Source organism: Leptonychotes weddellii, chromosome 4, assembly GCF_054177405.1.
Source record: "Leptonychotes weddellii isolate Sample4059 chromosome 4, ASM5417740v2, whole genome shotgun sequence".
In the NCBI taxonomy this organism is placed as follows: Eukaryota; Metazoa; Chordata; class Mammalia; order Carnivora; family Phocidae; genus Leptonychotes; species Leptonychotes weddellii.
Window position 1 is genome coordinate 80,674,212 of NC_138372.1, and position 18,240 is coordinate 80,692,451.

Below are 18,240 nucleotides of genomic sequence, written 5' to 3' on the forward strand. Positions count from 1 at the left end.
GGAGGGCACGTTCTGCATGGAGCACTGGGTGTTATGCACAAACAATGAATCATGGAACACTTCATCTAGAACTAATGATGTAATGTATGGGGATTAACATAAGAATAAAAAAAAAAGAAATAAAAAAAATTCATAATCTCATTTAGAATGAATGTAGTTAGGAGATATTTGTCTTTTTTCAACATTGCCAACTGGTTCCTCTGGAATATGTTCATAGTTGGCCTCACTTTGCTTTATTCAGGACAGAGCCATTTCCTTTAAGTTCATACATTTGCCCACATTTAACATACATGGTGTTTTGTTGTTTTGAATATTTGCAAAGTATCTCCCCCAGAGAATTTTGCAATTCTTTTTTTTTTAAAGATTTTTTATTTATTTATTTGACAGAGAGAGACATAGCGAGAGTAGGAACACAAGCAGGGGGAGTGGGAGAGGGAGAAGCAGGCTTCCCGCAGAGCAGGGAGCCCGATGTGGGACTCTATCCCAGGACCCTGGGATCATGACCTGAGCCGAAGGCAGACGCTTAACGACTGAGCCACCCAGGAGCCCTCCCCCAGAGAATTTTGAAAAATGAAAACAAACAACACATATAGCAGTCCCAAGGTGGATTTAATAAGGGCCAAGGCAAGAAAAAAAAAAAAAAAGAAAAGAAAAGATAATAGGAAAATTACAATAGTCAACAAAAAAGAAGTAACAATCAAAGCAAGAGCTATACATCTATAGGAAGAACAGAAGTCACAGCCTGTTTGAGGTAAAAAGAAATGTGTCAAGAGGAAGGAATGGACAAGCAAGAAAAAATTGTTTGGGCTGAGAAATGTGGGGATATTCATCCATTCATTAAAAAAATTTTCAGCTTTCTCTTGTAGAATGTGTTAGTTATCCAGATTGTCATATACAGAAGAATGTAGAGTTAATTTCTTTGTTTTTTGCTTTTGATAAGAACATGGATAGAATACAGTGATTAAGAGCATTAACATTTATGATCCCGACAGAAACTGATTCATATAACAAGTATTTAAATTCCTCAAATTAAATTTCTCCATATGAAAAATGTAGACAATAATGCTTATAGCCGATAAGGTTGTTGTAGAATTAAAAGAGTAAATGTTAATAAATCACTTAGTTTGTGCCTGATAACAATTACTGTTTCTTTGCTCTTATTATTTTCCAACCAGAAAAATATGGCACTTGGAAAATTCCTTTTTATATGCCATGCTTCACATCTCCTTGCATGAAAATATGATTCCGTAAGATGACATACTAGCCAATTGTCAAGGATATAGTTTTAGATTCAGTGATAGAGTCAATTTTCATGTGTCTCATTTAATCACCAGGTCTGGGGAGAAAAATGTCTTCATCAGCTGACTTCTCTCAAGCCCCCTCGGAGGATATATTTTTGTGGTGGCAAATGTGCCTTAGATATCGAACAATATTTTATATGTAGTTTCCACAGTTCAAATTACAAGCCCATCAACTGGTTTCCATATAGACTTGCAAGAAAATATACGGGGGTATCCAAACTTTTATTGTTTGTTGGACTAGTTTAATAAAAGCATACTTACTCATGATTTAAAGATAAGTAAGGTAGTTAACTTTGGAAACAGTAATACAGAGAATGCTGGTTCAATTAATAGAAAAAATAGCCTACATCAATTCTTACCAGAATACTGACCCTTCAAGATATAGAGCAAAAACAGAATCTTCTCCCAATGAATTTTGGAAAATACTGTATAGTCTATTCCTGATTTCGCTTTACAAGGTAAATTAACATATTAAAATCTTTGAAAAGGCCTAAAGTAAAGGAAGCTTCTTTTAACTTTGATTAATACCCTTGATAACTAGAGATGGCTGGCTCAGGGATTATTGATCTGCGTTAAGTAATTGAGTGTGGCTACATTCTTTTATCCTCAACACCAAACATTTTCACCTGATGTTTTCATGACTTTGTCAAACGAACATTTATTAAGTAGAGTCCAGGGATGTCAGGGTGTTGGACAGCGAAGGGGAAGTGAAATAGAGAAATGTATTACTCACAGGCCCTGGAGGCAGTGCAGGCACACTTGGAGGGACTACACGGAGAGGTCAAGGCCAAGGGCAGACAGAGGGTAGGGCGGGACCTGCAGTGCATACTGTGTTAGGGTCCTTGTGCAGAGTGCCCAGGGGTTCCCAGGATAAGGCTAGATGTGTCAATTCAAACAAAAACTAGTGGGGTTTTGGTAAGCTTTCTGGAAGGTTTTATCTAAGGGGCTCATAAGGGAAAGGCCCGGGGAGACTGGGGAGTATGCTCATCACAAGGGCATCGTTGGCAAAGTCAGTATCAGGAATTTACTTTTACTTGTGACTTTGTGGCTATTGTCTTGATCATGGCTCTCAGTGGAGGAACCAACGTTGGTTCAGGGCCCCTGCAGTCCACTGAGCTGCACAAAACGGATGCTGCCAAGACAGCACTTCCATAAGACAGTTTAGCTATTTTTCAACAGATGTCCTTTACTGAAGTCCCTCAAACTATTATTTATATACCTCTAAGTTCAGATACTCTGTCTCTTGAGGATGTCGGTTAAAATGCAAGTATTTACTTGAAAGATTTCTTTTAGCAAGCATTATTATTACTGTTACTATCTTTTAGAAGAGAACAAAGCCATCTGAGAATAACACACAAGCCATAAAATACTGGCACGTTTACTTTCCCAAGCTGGAAATCTGGGGGTTTTATGTAAGGTTTTGTTTTTCCCCATCATATACTGCATTCCATCAACCTCCACCTTTTATTGATCGTAACTCAGAAATATTTAGTGCTGTGTTGGAGCCGGCTGGTGTGTGCTCAGGAGAGCTGATTGTGTGTGCCTCTTCCCAATTCTGCATTCAATGATAATTCAGTCTGAAGTTGATAAGGTGGTTTTAAATTGGCCATGCTGGGGGCATTTATATAGCACAGTAGCTGCCAAATGGTCCAACTCAGGTATTGTTTTGAGCTAGTTAAACATTTACCAGCACACCACTGTAAATATATTTGCACTCTGCTTGTCCTTTGCATTCTCAGAGCTCCACACCAGTCTGGCCTCCTCCTGTCTGACCTGGAATATTGCAACATGGGCCTCGTCAGTTAAGTGTATTCGTTACATAACTATTATATGCTCCTTCATAGAAAAAATTAACTAATGAGAAAATAAGACATTTTTTAAAGATTTTATTTATTTATGTGAGATAGAGAGAGAGAGAGCATGAGCAGGGGGGCAGAGGGAGAGGGAGAAGCAGGATCATGACCTGAGCCGAAGGCAGACACTTAACTTACTGAGCCACCCAGGCACCACGAAACATTTCTTTTCATTTTTTTTTTTATTTGCTTAATTCCTCAGCCTGATGTCTGCAGATAATATCTAAGCTCCTTAACAGGTGTTAAAAGGCCCTTTATAATCTGGTATCTCCTTCATTTTCTGTTTTGTAATTTTCTTTAGTGGCTGAACTTCTCATCATTCCTGAAATGGCCCTGCTTGTCCAGTCAAAATGTTCTCTCATTCATTTCTCCAATAGGTAGGAAGCTCATCTTTCAAAACATTTGAAAAATCATTTTCATTTCTGCTCTGTTAAGCCTTTCCTGAATAGCCTGACTTGTTAAATTTTCCTTCCTGTCTTCCTCCACGATTTCATATATAATTTTGAAGTCTCATGTAGAACTAATTACACTGAGTTGTAATTATCTGGTAATATGGCTGGCCTCTCCAGTAGATTCTGAGTTTACTTACACCTTGATAGGTAGGCATCTCTTGAATTGATGGCTCCCCAGCCAAATAGTCTCACTACTCACAGTAGGAAGTTGGGGGAGCAGAGAAGAAACATTGTGGACAAATTTGACAGACCTCTACGACTTTGTCTAGTACCAACTCTTTATACAGTATGATGAAACACAGAGCATTTGGACCATCAAACATTCCTTCATAAAATAAGCAATCTCATTTAAGACATAGGCATTTAAATTGAGCTTATGAGAGATTGTGAAGTGAGGGTTATTAATGCAGAACCAAATTACTTTAGAGCAGGCAAAACAGTGGACGCTTATAATGGATTTTTCCAGTCATATGTCATTTGAAAAGCTCATATTTTCAAGAAAAGGAGGGAAAGTGGGTTGAAAGAAAATCAGAAAAGGATTTCTCCTTTTAATCCAGGATTAATTCTATTATAAGGTGAGGGTATATATGGTGGATATTGATTCAAAACCCCTTTTAATGTGATATGACACACATGTTTAAAAGCAATTTATTTTAACTGCTTCCAAAGCTGCCTGAAATCCTATTAAGGAAAGGATGTCTGAAGAAATACATCTTACTTGCTGTAAAGAGTTTACATATACACGTATCTCAGAGTAATCCTGCCTCAACAACAAATGTTATCTCTAATGCAATGTTATGCTGAATAGTCATAAGCTGCTTTACCTATAATTCTATAGGAAATATTTGGAAGAACACAGTATATCTGTGTCTATGATCCTTTTGACTAAATTGAAAACTGTGTATGGAAGAGAAGAAAGATCATTATCTGAAGTGAGGCTCATTCATCCAGAAAATATTTACTCGACATCCCTGTTAGGCAAGACACTGTTTCAGGCCCTTAGGATAAAATGATGACTACAAAGAGACAAAATTCTTACTCTCTCTCTGGGAGACAGATATTAAATAATAGCAGTAAAGATGCACTATGAAGGAAAATGATGAACCTTTGAGGGCATGAATAGATCAAAGTGTCCTAAGGACTGACATTATTACAATTTGGTGGCCTTTTTAAGGAAAATAATGCAAAGTACAAATAAAGTCTCATAGAAAGGATATTGGAAGGAGTCCCAGAAAGTAAGAAATTCTGATGCTTCAGCTTCATTAATATCATTATTCACCTCTGTTCTAGTGTATTTGACAAAGCAACCTGATTTAGAGGGTATTATTCCAGGGACAGTATCTGAAAGAGTAGCTCTGATATTGGAAATGACTCTTGATCTGAAATGAAAGACAAATAAAAGCATAGTAGTTAATTGATGGGGTCAGGAGAAGGTGCGGGGGGAGAAGCGATAAACATTTCAGAATGCATAGCTCAGTCAGTGACATTATGACATTTGAGAACATGATGCTTTCTGGGAACTAAAGACTGGACAATTTGACCAGATCATAGAGAGTAGAGAGACAGAGGTGTCTGAGAAGCCGGAGAATTGGTAGTGGCCAAAACATAGTCTTGCTAAGTTATGGCGTCATTTCCATCTCCCCATCCTACCCTCAATAACTTTTTTAAAAATATAAGTGGATTAGGTATAGACTATTTAGGATATCACCTTCTGTGGGAGATGGTCTTGACCATCACTGGGAGTTAAGTCCCACGGAACCCTACTTTTTCGCTTCTCCTTTCTTCAATCCCCATGAATGTGGACTTGTTTGAATTGCATTATTCTGTTTTATACCAATGTTTCATTTAAGGAAGCATGTATGCGTGTGCAATAATAACTCTATATTAATTTGGTTTCTACTTTTGGGAGAGTCATTTCTAGACCAGTGATTCTGATGCTCATATTTTCTTTTTTTTTTTTTTTAAAGATTTTATTTATTTATTCATGATAGACAGAGAGAGAGAGAAACAGAGGGAGAAGCAGGCTCCCAAGGAGCAGGGAGCCCGATGCGGGACTCGATCCCAGTACCCTGGGATCATGACCTGAGCCGAAGGCAGACGCTTAACCATCTGAGCCACCCAGGCGCCCTGATGCTCATATTTTCATATTTTTATCTGAGTTAATGGAGTGTTATTTTCATGCTGCAAATTTAGGAAGAGTGGAGCATGATCTTCATTGATAGAACCCAAAGCACTCTGCTGTATCCATGTAACCCCATCAAAAGCCAAAAATCCAACTGAGTAAATTTAAAGATCTAATTGGCTTTATTAAGTAATTCGTAAATTGAGCAGCATCCCATCTAGTAAGTAGAGAGATGCTCCCAGGAGTTATACAAAAACGGGTTTGTTTCATTATTAAAAGAAAAGAAAGAATTGTTTCAAGCATTGACATTCTCTCTTACGGGGCAGTGCAGGGAGACTCATTCAGAAGATTACTTCATCTTCTTGGGGGAAGGGAGCAAGGGGTTGGATCTAGAGGGCCCACATGACAGAGTACCTCATCAGTGCTTACCAGAAAATTTCTGACTGACCAGTTAAGATTACATTTCTGGGGAAGGTTGAAACTGCAAGTAAATATCAAACTCCAGTTTGGAGACTTGGTTTAAGTGACACCATTTTGGGTCCATGGTTTTCTTTTTAACACCCTTTATGTTACTAATGTTTGAAAAAAAAGAAAGGCATAGTTTGTCTCTTCCTATTTAAAGTCAGATGATTTTATTTTCATATTTCCAAGAGCTAGACTTTAACTGTGATATCAGGATTACTTTTTGTTTATTCAACTCTTAAATATGGGTGCTTACAGCTACCAAACCCTAAAAGGATTTTTTTTTTTTTTTAAGATTTTATTTATTTGACAGAGAGACACAGCGAGAGAGGGAACACAAGCAGAGGGAGTGGGAGAGGGAGAAGCAGGCCTCCCGCCGAGCAGGGAGTCCGATGCGGGGCTCGATCCCAGGACCCTGGGATCATGACCCAAGCCGAAGGCAGACGCTTAATGACTGAGCCACCCAGGCGCCCCCCTAAAAGGATTTTTGTAAGGTTCAATGGAACTAAAATATTCATTCATTCATTGGTTCATTCATTCTATATTTATTGTAAACTTACAAATTTTCTGCTTACTGTATTATATTGAATCTAAAGCAAAACATCATTATTTCATATACCAACAAGAAATAAAAAAATAAATGCTTATAATTATTTAAGATATTGCCAAGTGTAAGATGCATCCAGATTTTAGAAATATTAAAATGTAAAAAAAAATCTTAAAATAGATAAAATATTATAATATTGATTTCTAGGATATGAAGAGGAATGACTCCCCTTTCTAATAAGAGAATTGTAACATCTTACTTCCAAATTGAGCTGTTTTTTTTCCTTCAAAGCCAGAGTGTGCAATGAAGAGATTCAAAACAATTAAACAAACAAACAAAAACCTGCAAACCTGCATTAAAACACACACACACACACACACCAAAAACAAACAAACAAACAAACACAAAAAACCTTCAGTTTCCCACCTCCTATATGTCTTCCTTACTACACAGAACACTTCACAGCTGGTCACCAAATATGTAGGGGGGTTTCCCCACACCGAACAATTCTCTGACACCAGCTGGGTATTCTAGAATTCACCTCAATTCTGACCCTATCTACTTCTATAAGCTCCCACTGGCTAAGGTCTCGCTCCCTCAAGACTGCCCTTACCTTACTTCAGATGCCAATCCCAAGTCTGGTTTGCTACCTATGCTTCTGACCAATGGGCTCATAAACCAGAGTTTCCCAAGATTCCCTCCTCAGGTTTGATTAATTTGCTAGAAAGGCTCATAGAATTCAGGGAAATATGTACTTACATTGATCAGTGTCTTAAAGGATATGATAAAGGATAAAGATGAATAGCCAGACAAAGAGATACATAGAGCCAGGTCTGGGAGGTTCCAAGGCAAAGAGCTTCTGTCCCTGTGGAACTGGGGTACATCACCCTCCCATTGTGGATGTGTTCACCAAGCTGAAAGCTCTCTGAACCCTATACTTTTGGGATTTTTATGGAGGCTTCCTCATATAGGATGATCAGTCATTAACTTAATTTCCAGCCCCTCTCCCCTCTCTGGAAGACAGGGGTAGGGCTGAAAGTTCCAAGCTTCTAATTATGGTTTGATCTTTTTGGTGTCCAGTCCCCATCCAGGGGCCCATAGAGAGTCATCTCATTAGAACAAAAGACACTCCTATCACTGAGGAAATTCCAAGGGATTTAGGAGCCCTGTGTCAGGAGGCCGGGTCAAACACCAAATATTAGAAGAAAAGTTGCTCCTAGTGCTCTTATCAGTTAGGAAATTACAACGGTTTTAAGAGCTCTGTGTCAAGAACCAGAGGCAGAGAACAATATATATTTTTTTTCTATATTATATATATATATATATATTTTTTTTTTTTTCCTACTATCTCACAAAACCCATTTTTTGTTCAAGGACATTTTTAAAAAGAACTAATAAGTACAGGTACCTTATATGTATGTGGCCAAGAATACCCAAATACGGCAGAATTGCCAGAGAAACCTGATGAGGTAAAGTAGATTCAGTGAGACTGGGCAAGACATAGAGCAGATCTTAGAAATTATAGCAAACATTCACATCCAGTAGGGGGTGGCCCAATCTTGAGTGTGAATTGCTTATGAACAGGGCTGACTACAAACAGGCAGGGGTTATGGGTACTGTAACCAGAAAGAATTAAGGGTCCCAGAAAAAGAAATAGAAGTCATTTTAAGCCCCCAGCTCTTTTCCTTGACCTGTGCCTTACAGGCTCTATTTGCCCAAGCACACTTCTTGCAGAGCTTCCTAGGAGGTGTCAAATTACAAAGAAATGCAAAATGATTTTAAGAAAATAAAGGGAATGCAAAAACTAACAATCTCTACCAGACCAGGAAATTGCCTAACCATATCAGAGGCTATAAATCAGTAGTGAAACGATTGGTCCTGTTTCAGAAATAAGCAAGACCCCACATTTCTTACCTGAGATAAGAAGCCCAAGACCCCATCCAGTTTATACTGCCTCTTGGAGCACACCCAAAGCCCTTCCCCTTTGTCCAGCAGTTACCTCTGCTTTCTTATAATGTTAAAGTCTTCACACTAGGAGGAATACAAGTTTCATTAACAGAACCTAGGATGCATCTTACACTTGGCAATATCTTAGATAATTATAAGCATTTATTTTTTTATTTCTTGTTGGTATATGAAATAATGATGTTTTGCTTTAGATTTGTTTCTGTTGCATCCTAGGTTCTATGTATATGTTCTTTTCTGTTTTCTAAGTATACCCGTGCAGCTTTATGCCCGCCTTTACATGTGATGACAAAACTCCCCTTTCTGAATATTCATCCTAAACTTAAAAAAAAAGGAACCCACTCATCCCTGCTCAGGGAGTCACACCTTCGGAAGTTATTCTCCATGATCTCCTTATGTGTTGCAAATAAAGTTTATTTTATGTGTAGTCTGCTACAGTCTCTGTCTGTAACTCACCAAGGAACAGACTCATGTTAGTTTGGTTACAGTATCAGGTAAGCAAAGGAGAGAGAAATAAAGCTAGAGCTATAGAGAGAGTGGGAACAAATGAGCAAAGTGCCTCGGAAGCATAGAGGTGGCATATTTAAGAAGCTACTTTTTTTAAAAGAGAAAATTCCTCGTTTGAAAGCAGGGGTAGTATCCCCTGATGTCCATCGGCCAATGGTGAAGTACATGAGGAAATTCAAAGTCCTTGGTAAAAATTATACTGAGTTAAGTTAGGATCTGAGAAACCTGGCCACATGGAAGCACCATTAGTGAAGAAATTATCTCATTTTAGCCACACAGGAGGGAGCCCATGAGATCACAGAGAAACTGAACAACCTACACTGGTCCTTCACACACATCTCAGAATTCTTTATTATTGTTGATATGGGAAGATTCACCCTAGGTGCAAATGAGCAAAAAAAAAGCATGAAGACTATTTCTATTCAAAGATACTATTAATAAGAAAAAAATGCAAAGGAGAAAGAAGGAAAATACATTTTAAAAAGCAGCAAAGTATTCTTGAAGGTGAAGAGAAATTCACCCAGAAAAATGTGACACAAAAAGTTTGTGACCCACATGTCCAATGCTTTTTTTAATTACCTTAATGAGGCAATTATAACTATGAAGAAAGATTGTGAAGAGGGAAGGGATTCCAGAAGCACACATGACCAGATAACAGGGGACTATGTCAAAATAGCAGATGAGATGAACTTGCCAGAACAAAATGAATCTAGGTGCAAAAGATGTACAATGAAGCACATGAAGGTTGAAATGGAAACTGTAACCAAAATGAATGACAAATAATATCAAAAGAATATAGAAAGACATAGAAAGAAAACAATCAATAGAGAAAACTGACAAAGAAAATGCAACCTACTCATTTGAAATCCCTGAAAAAAAATAACCAAAACACCAGAACAGAATGAATATTCAAAAATATAAACCAAAAATAATTCCCAAAATAGTAGAGACTATTGGTGTACAATTAATACATTTTACACACACACACACAAACACACACACACACACGGTATTCCTGTAAAAATTCGCCCAGAAGAGCAGCATATCTTTATACATATAAAATATATTTTTCGATAAAAAGAAAAAAATCTTTGGCCATCTCAATAAAAGATCAAGTTATTTCAAGTTATTTTAAAGAGAACAACCAGACATTCTGGTTGTCCTGAGTCAGTTTCTGGCTTCTATCTTGTGTACTGTCCAAGTTTTAGTAAACTCTCATAAGAGTTTCCCTTTAGGGGCCCCTGGGAGGTTCAGTCATTAAGCGTCTGCCTTCCGTTGGGGTCCTGATCCCGGGGTCCTGGGACTGAGCCCCGCATCTGGCTCCCTGCTCCGCGGGAAGCCTGCTTCTCCCTCTCCCACTCCCCCTGCTTGTGTTCCCTGTCTCGCTGCATCTCTCTCTGTCAAATAAATAAATAAAATCTTAAAAAAAAAAAGTTTCCCTTTAGAAATAAATTGTAAGATCAAGCTGATGTAGTTCTCACACTTTTAATGTCTGCGAAGAGTAGAGACCTACTTCTAAGAAGGTCATTAAAAGAATGGGTCAAGTGTTTTATATTCAACTCATCTATCTAATATGAAGACTGTTCTGAAATTCCAAGAACTCAGGGAATATATTTCCAGTGCCAACATCCTGATCAGTCACCTAGATCAAGATCAACAAAATATGGCCTGCATGCCATTTCAGGCCCTTCACCCATTTTTGTAAATAGCTTTATTGGAACATCTGTGTACCTATTGCCTACAGTTTTTGTTTGGTTTGGTTTGGTTTGGTTTTGGGTTTTTTTCACTGCAACAGCAAAGTTGGTTACTTGTGACAGACATTATATGGCACACAAAACATAAAATATTTACTATCCAGTCTTTACAGAAAAACATGGCTGACCTCTGGTCTATACAGTTTCACACTAGAATTTTAGGAATCCTTGAAGTGAATTGAAAGCAATCCTTCAGGGGCACCTGGGTGTCTCAGTCGTTAAGCATCTGCCTTCGGCTCAGGTCATGATCCCAGGGCCTTGGGATTGAGCCCCACATCAGGCTCCCTGATGGGTGAGAAGCCTGCTTCTCCCTCTCCCACTCCCCTTGCTTGTGTTCCAGCTCTTGCTATCTCTCTCTCTGTCAAATAAATAAATAAAATCTTAAAAAAAAAGAAAGCTATCCTTGAAAATATTGTTTGTGAAATAATTTTATTGTTGATAATTTTGTACAACCAGAATGTTAACTACTAAACCATAACAATTTCTACTTTATTAGTTTATGTGGTTGAGGAGAATATATTATTATTTTTTCTTAATTTAGAAAACTGAAGCTCATTTCATTATATTAAAATGCGTGTTTTAGGGCGCCTGGGTGGCTCAGATGGTTAAGCGTCTGCCTTCGGCTCAGGTCATGATCCCAGGATCCTGGGATCGAGTCCCGCATCGGGCTCCCTGCTCCTTGGGAGCCTGCTTCTCCCTCTGCCTCTCTCTCTCTCTCTCTGTCTCTCATGAATAAATAAATAAAATCTTTAAAAAAAAAAATGCGTGTTTTACCACAATCAGGCAGAATGGGATTGATTCCTTGAGATGTAAACTTGGTAAGCCCCCTTCCAAAGTCTCTAAATGGTCCAGGGTAGCTGCTGCCAAATGGTGGAAAGAAATTTTTTTTTTATGCTCCCACCAATTGCAGGACAAAGAACAAAACTTTTGCAGCATTCTCATCACCTGCTGTCTCAGGAGTAGACAATAGGTTTTTAATAAATATCTCCTACCCAAGCTACTTTCTGCTAGTATCAGCCTGCTGAATCAGCTTCAAGAATACATATTTCATCTAGCTCTTGAATTATGTCTCAGCAACAGTATATGAGCAATAATTTAGCTTTCCAAAATAAATATCTTGAGCATATCTCAATGCCACATTTTCTTGTTATTTTTCTTTCATGTTTACGATACAGCTACAGAAAACTAAGCTAGCATCTCCTGTTCGAAATCTAGTATCCTCCTATATCTGATTGTAATACATAAAAAACATAAGGTGCCAGTTTTGCACATTGGAATAGCAAGCTTTAAGAACTCAGGCAAAAGATGGTAAGAGAACCAAAGAAGTTTTTAATCTAATAAGCTTGGAACTTCCACAGAAAATAGGAATTTCTGGACAAAATCTAGGGAGGTCTATCTTCCTGAATTCCTGTTAATAAGCTCTGGTTTTCCTTTATGGTAGCCTTTGTTTTTTGTTTTTGCCTTTGTTTAAGTATATGTGCCTATTTGTGCTATGAAATTATTATTCAACTTCTTAAGATTACATGTAAAAATAATTTAAAATGCTTTTCCATAAGTTTTCAAGACAATCTTACATACAAATTACATATTCTATTTATAAATTTAGTTATATTTAACTAATATCTTCATTTTTTAAGTCAATTAAATTTTCTCATATATTTTAAACTATATTAAATATTTAAGTACTGATAACACCTGGTCCTTTTTGAAGTTATTATAAATGAGGTTGTTGGCAAAACCCGTATTTCTTGAGTTCAAGTTGAGTCCTTGTCTACTTCTTGGGTAACTTCTTTCAATTTTATGTTCTGTGTGAACCTGTAAAACTGCTTTAATTAATTTTTTTTTCTTTTTTAAAATTTTTTATTGTTATGTTAATCCCCATACATTACATCATTAGATTTAGATGTAGTGTTCCATGATTCATTGTTTGTGCATAACACCCAGTGATCCATGCAGAATGTGCCCTCCTCAATACCCATCACCAGGCTAACCCAACCTCCCACCCCACTCCCCTCTAGAACCCTCAGTTTGTTTTTCAGAGTCCATCATCTCTCATGGTTCGTCTACCCCTCCGATTTCCCCCCCTTCATTCTTCCCCTCCTGCTACCTTCTTCTTTTTTTTTTCTCTTAACATATATTGCATTATTTGTTTCAGAGGTACAGATCTGGGATTCAACAGTCTTGCACAATTCACAGCGCTTACCAGAGCACATACCCTCCCCAGTGTCTATCACCCAGTCACCCCATCCCTCCCACCCCACCCCCCACTCCAGCAACCCTCAGTTTGTTTCCTGAGATTAAGAATTCCTCATCAGAAAGACATAGTGCTGAAAAACCATGTTTTTATAAAATTATAGATAGTTAGAAACTTGACTGTTTAAAATCCTATGTGTAAGAACAGGATATCTGATTCTTGAGTCTGAAGGATCTGAGCCACTTTGGCAGAGATATACTCAATTTCTAAACCATGTTTAGAGCTACCAAAAGAGGATACAATATTTTTAGGACACAATATTTTACAACTTCGTAATTTTGTATTGAGTTGACTTCTCAGCAGAGGTCTAATGGTCACCCCGTTCACACAGTCCAATCTTGTTTGTTTTTTTTTAATTTTTTATGTTTTTTTAAATTTTATTGTTATGTTAATCACCATACATTACATCATTAGTTTTTGATGTAGTGTTCCATGATTCATTGTTTGTGTATAACACCCAGTGCTCTATTCAATATGTGCCCTCTTTAATACCCATCACCAGGCTAACCCATCCCCCACCCTCCTCCCCTCTAGAACCCTTAGTTTGTTTCTCAGAGTCCATAGTCTCTCATGGTTCGTCTTCCCCTCCAATTTCCCCCCTTTCATTTTACCCTTCCTACTATCTTCTTTTTTTTAACACAGACCTGTACCCAATCTTGTTTTGAAACATCAAAAACACCAGGTATAAATTTACCTGAACTTGACCCTTCCCCCAAATTCTCTGAGGTGATATCTTCACTTGTAAGTGGAAGATGGAAGGTATTCCATGATTCCTCTTAATGGAATTTTTTTTATTATGTTATGTTAATCACCATACATTACATCATTAGTTTTTGATGTAGTGTTCCATGATTCATTGTTTGCATATAACACCCAGTGCTCCATTCTGTACGTGCCCTCTTTAGTACCCATCACCAGGCTAACCCATCCTTCCACCCCCACCCCCGAACCCTTACTCTTTATGGAATTTTTTAAAAGGTGAATTTCTGCAATATCTTAACTGATTACTTCACTTAATTGAGCTCAACTATATTTAAATTTGATAATTTTATAAATTGTTAAAAATTGGGAAGGGAGCAGTACAATGCTCACCAACATTTTAGATTATGTCCAACTGTATTACAGTCTTTCTAAAATGAGTTTTCTGTGATGAACTTAACAAATTCATTTAGCATATGTTACTTAACATATATTTGAACATAGAGAAGGCACAATTTGATATATTTCAGATACAGTAAAATAGTAATCATTTTAATAAAATTTTACTGGAACAAAGAAATACATTTTAACTTGTAAATATAAATGTGATATATGATAAAATTATTAAGATAAACTTCTATGAAAGAAAATAGTCTTAATTATATTCCTTAATACAGCAAAGTAATAGTAGCTTAAGTATCAAAGAAAGGGAGAAATTTAAGTACAAATTACTATAAAATCATGAAACTTATGGGAGAAAAACTGGCACACAGATATACAACATTCTCATTAATTTATTCATATATTTACTCTGAATAATATACCACCAAGCCTAAACTCTTAGCATAATATTTTCAGAAAAACTAGTTTTTTAAGTCATTGCATAGTACAAATAACTAATGAAAGTTTCTGTGATAATAAATTAAAATCAGTGTTCATTTTTTAAAAGTTATTTAAATTTAATTTGCTTAACATATATTGTATTATTAGTTTCAGGGGTAGTTTAGTGATTCATCAGTTGCATATAACACCCAGTGCTCATTACATCAAGTGCCCTCCTTAATTCCCATCATGCAATTACCCCATCCCCTACCTACATGCCCTCCTCAGTTTGTTTCCTAGAGTTAAGAGTCTCTTATGGTTTGCATCCCTCTCCACTTTCATCTTATTTTATTTTTCTTTCCCTTCCCCTCTGTTCATCTGTTTTATTTCTTAAATTCCACATATGAGTGAAATCATATGGTATATGTCTTTCTCTGACTGACTTATTTCACTTAGCATAAAATCATCTAGTTCCAACCATATTGTTGCAAATGGCAAGATTTCATTCTTTTTGATGGCTGAGTAATATTCCTGTGTGTGTGTGTGTGTATACCACATCTTCTTTATCCATTCATCTGTTGATGGACATCTGGGCTCTTTCCATATTTTGACTATTGTGGACATTGCTGCTATAAACATTGGGGTGCATGTACCCCTTCAAATCACTATGTTTGTATCCTTTGGATAAATACCTAGTAGTGCAACTGCTGGGTCATAGGGTAGTTCTATTTTTAACTTTTTGAGGAACATCCATACAGTTTTTCAGAGCAGCTCCACCAGTTTGCATTCCCACCAACAGTGTAATAAGTTTCCCCTTTCTCTACATCCTCACCAACATCTGTTTTTTCCAGAGTTGTTAATTTTAGCCATTCTGACTGGTAAGGTGGTATCTCATTGTGGTTTTGATTTGTATTTCCCTGATGTCGAGTGATGTTGAGCATTTTTTCATGTGTCTGTTGGCCATTTGTATGTCTTCTTTGGAGAAATGTCTGTTCGTGTCTTCTGCCCATTTCTTGATTGGATTTTTTTGTTTTTTTGGGTGTTGAGTTTGATAAGTTCTTTATAGATTTTGGATACTAACTTGTTATCTGATAAGTCATTTGCAAATATCTTCTCCCATTCCATAGGTTGCCTTTTAGTTTTGTTGACTCTTTCCTTCACTGTGCAAAAGCCTTTTATCCTGATGAAGTTCCAATAATTCATTTTTGCTTTTGTTTCCCTTGCTTCTGGAGACATGTCTAGTAGGAAGTTGCTGTGGCCGAGGTCAAAGAGATTGCTGCCTGTGTTCTCTTCGAGGAACTTGATGGATTCCTGTCTCACATTTAGGTCTTTGATCCATTTTGAGTTTATTTTTGTGTATGGCATAAGAAAAGTGGTCCAGTTTCATTGTTTTGCAGGTTGCTGTCCAGTTTTCCCCAACACAATTTGTTGAAGAGACTCTTTTTTCCATTGGATATTCTTTCCTGCTTTGTCAAACATTAGCTGACCATAGAGTTGAGAGCCCATTTCTGGGTTCTCTATTCTTTTCTATTGATCTATGTGTCTGTTTTTGTGCCAGTACCATATTGTCTTGATGATTACAACTTTCTAATACAGCTTGAAGTCTGGAACTGTGATGCCTCCAGATTTGGCTTTCTTTTTCAACATTACTTTGGCTAGTTGGAGTGTTTTCTGGTTCCATACAAATGTTAGGAATGTTTGTTCCAGCTCTGTGAAAAATGCTGATGGTATTTTGATAGGGATTGCCCTGAATGTGTAGATTGCTTTGGGCAGCATAGACATTTTAACAATATTTGTTCTTCCAATCCATGATCATGGAATGTTTTTCCATTTCTTTGTGTCTTCCTCAGTTTCTTTCATAAGTGTTCCGTAGTTTTCAGAGTCCAGATCCTTCACCTCTTTGGTTAGGTTTATTCCTGGGCATCTTACGGTTTTTGGTGCAATTGTGAATGGGATTGATTCCTTGATTTCTTTCTTCTGCTTCATTGTTAGCATATAGAAATGCAACTGATTCCTGTGCATTGATTTTATATCCTGTGACTTTGCTAAATTACTGTATCAGTTCTAGCATATTTTTGGTGGAGTCTTTGGGTTTTCTATATAGAGTATCATATCATCTGTGAAGAGTGAAAGCTTGACTTCTTTGATAATTTGAATGCCTTTTATTTCTTTTTGTTGTCTGATTGCTGAGGCTAGGACTTCCAGTACTATGTTGAACAACAGTGGTGATAGTGGACATCCCTGTCATGTTCCTGACCTTAGGGGAAAATCTCTTAGTGCTTCCCCATTGGGTATGATATTCACTGTGGGTCTTTCATATATGGCTTTTATGATATTGAGGTGTCCCCTCTATCCCTACACAGCAGAGCATTTTATCAAGAAAGGATGCTGTATTTTTTCAAATGCTTTTTCTGCATCTATTGAGAGGATTATATGGTTCTTGTCCTTTCTTTTATCAATGTGGTATATCACATTGATTGATTTGCAGGTGCTAAACCACCCCTGCATCCCAGGAATAAATCCCACTTGGCCATGGTGAATAATCTTTTTAATGTACTGCTGGGTCTTACTGGCTAGTATCTTGGTGAGAATTTTTGCATCCATGTTCATCAGGGATATTGGTCTGTAATTCTCCTTTTTGGTGGGGTCTTTGTCTGGTTTTGGGATCAGGGTAATGCTGCCCTCATAAAATGAGTTTGGAAGTTTTCCTTTCATTTTTATTTTTTAGAACAGTTTCAGAAAAATAGGTATTAGTTCTTTGTTAAATGTTTGGTAGGATTCCCCTGGGTATGTTCAGTTTAATTTAGTGCCATCACCAATTATTTAGAGTTAAAGTGATCCTTTGTTGGAAAATTATAACTGCCTAATAATAATTACTAGAAGACTATAAACAAGAATACTCTTTAAATTTTTTTCAACAGAGAAATAAGTAAACTCATGAAAATTGCTAAAACATAATAATGAGATAAAATAATTATTTTTAATGCACATTTTATGTAACATTGCCAGATAGTTGAGAGGTGGTCATTTTAGTCTGTTGTAGAAAAATGCAATGCTCCAAAATGTTGTCTGTGTTAGAACCACAACAGTTAACCTGGTATTAGAGCTGTCACAGATTGGCTCAGTTGAAGAGTCCAGGCTGCCAACCCCTTTGCTTGTTGGAATTGGAACATATGTGGGATAAATGGTGAACGCTCCATTCATTAAATGTCCCTCCAACCCTTTGTCTAAAACCGTGAGCATGTATTTTAATGTTCCCTCTACCTTGTACTGTAAACTGCAGACATCTTTCCTGGCATGTTAGAAGCCCTGTTCTAAGTCCTGAGGTGAGAATTTTGTGTAGAGAATTACACTTGGGTTTCTGTGTTACAGTTCCCACTAACCTTAGGGAAAGAAGTTAATTGTACTTAAGCCTCTTGAATAATTCAGTATTAGTACTACAACAAGATGATCCTCCTAAGAGAGAAAGGAACACATAGATTAAAACAGAAGCATCTGCCTT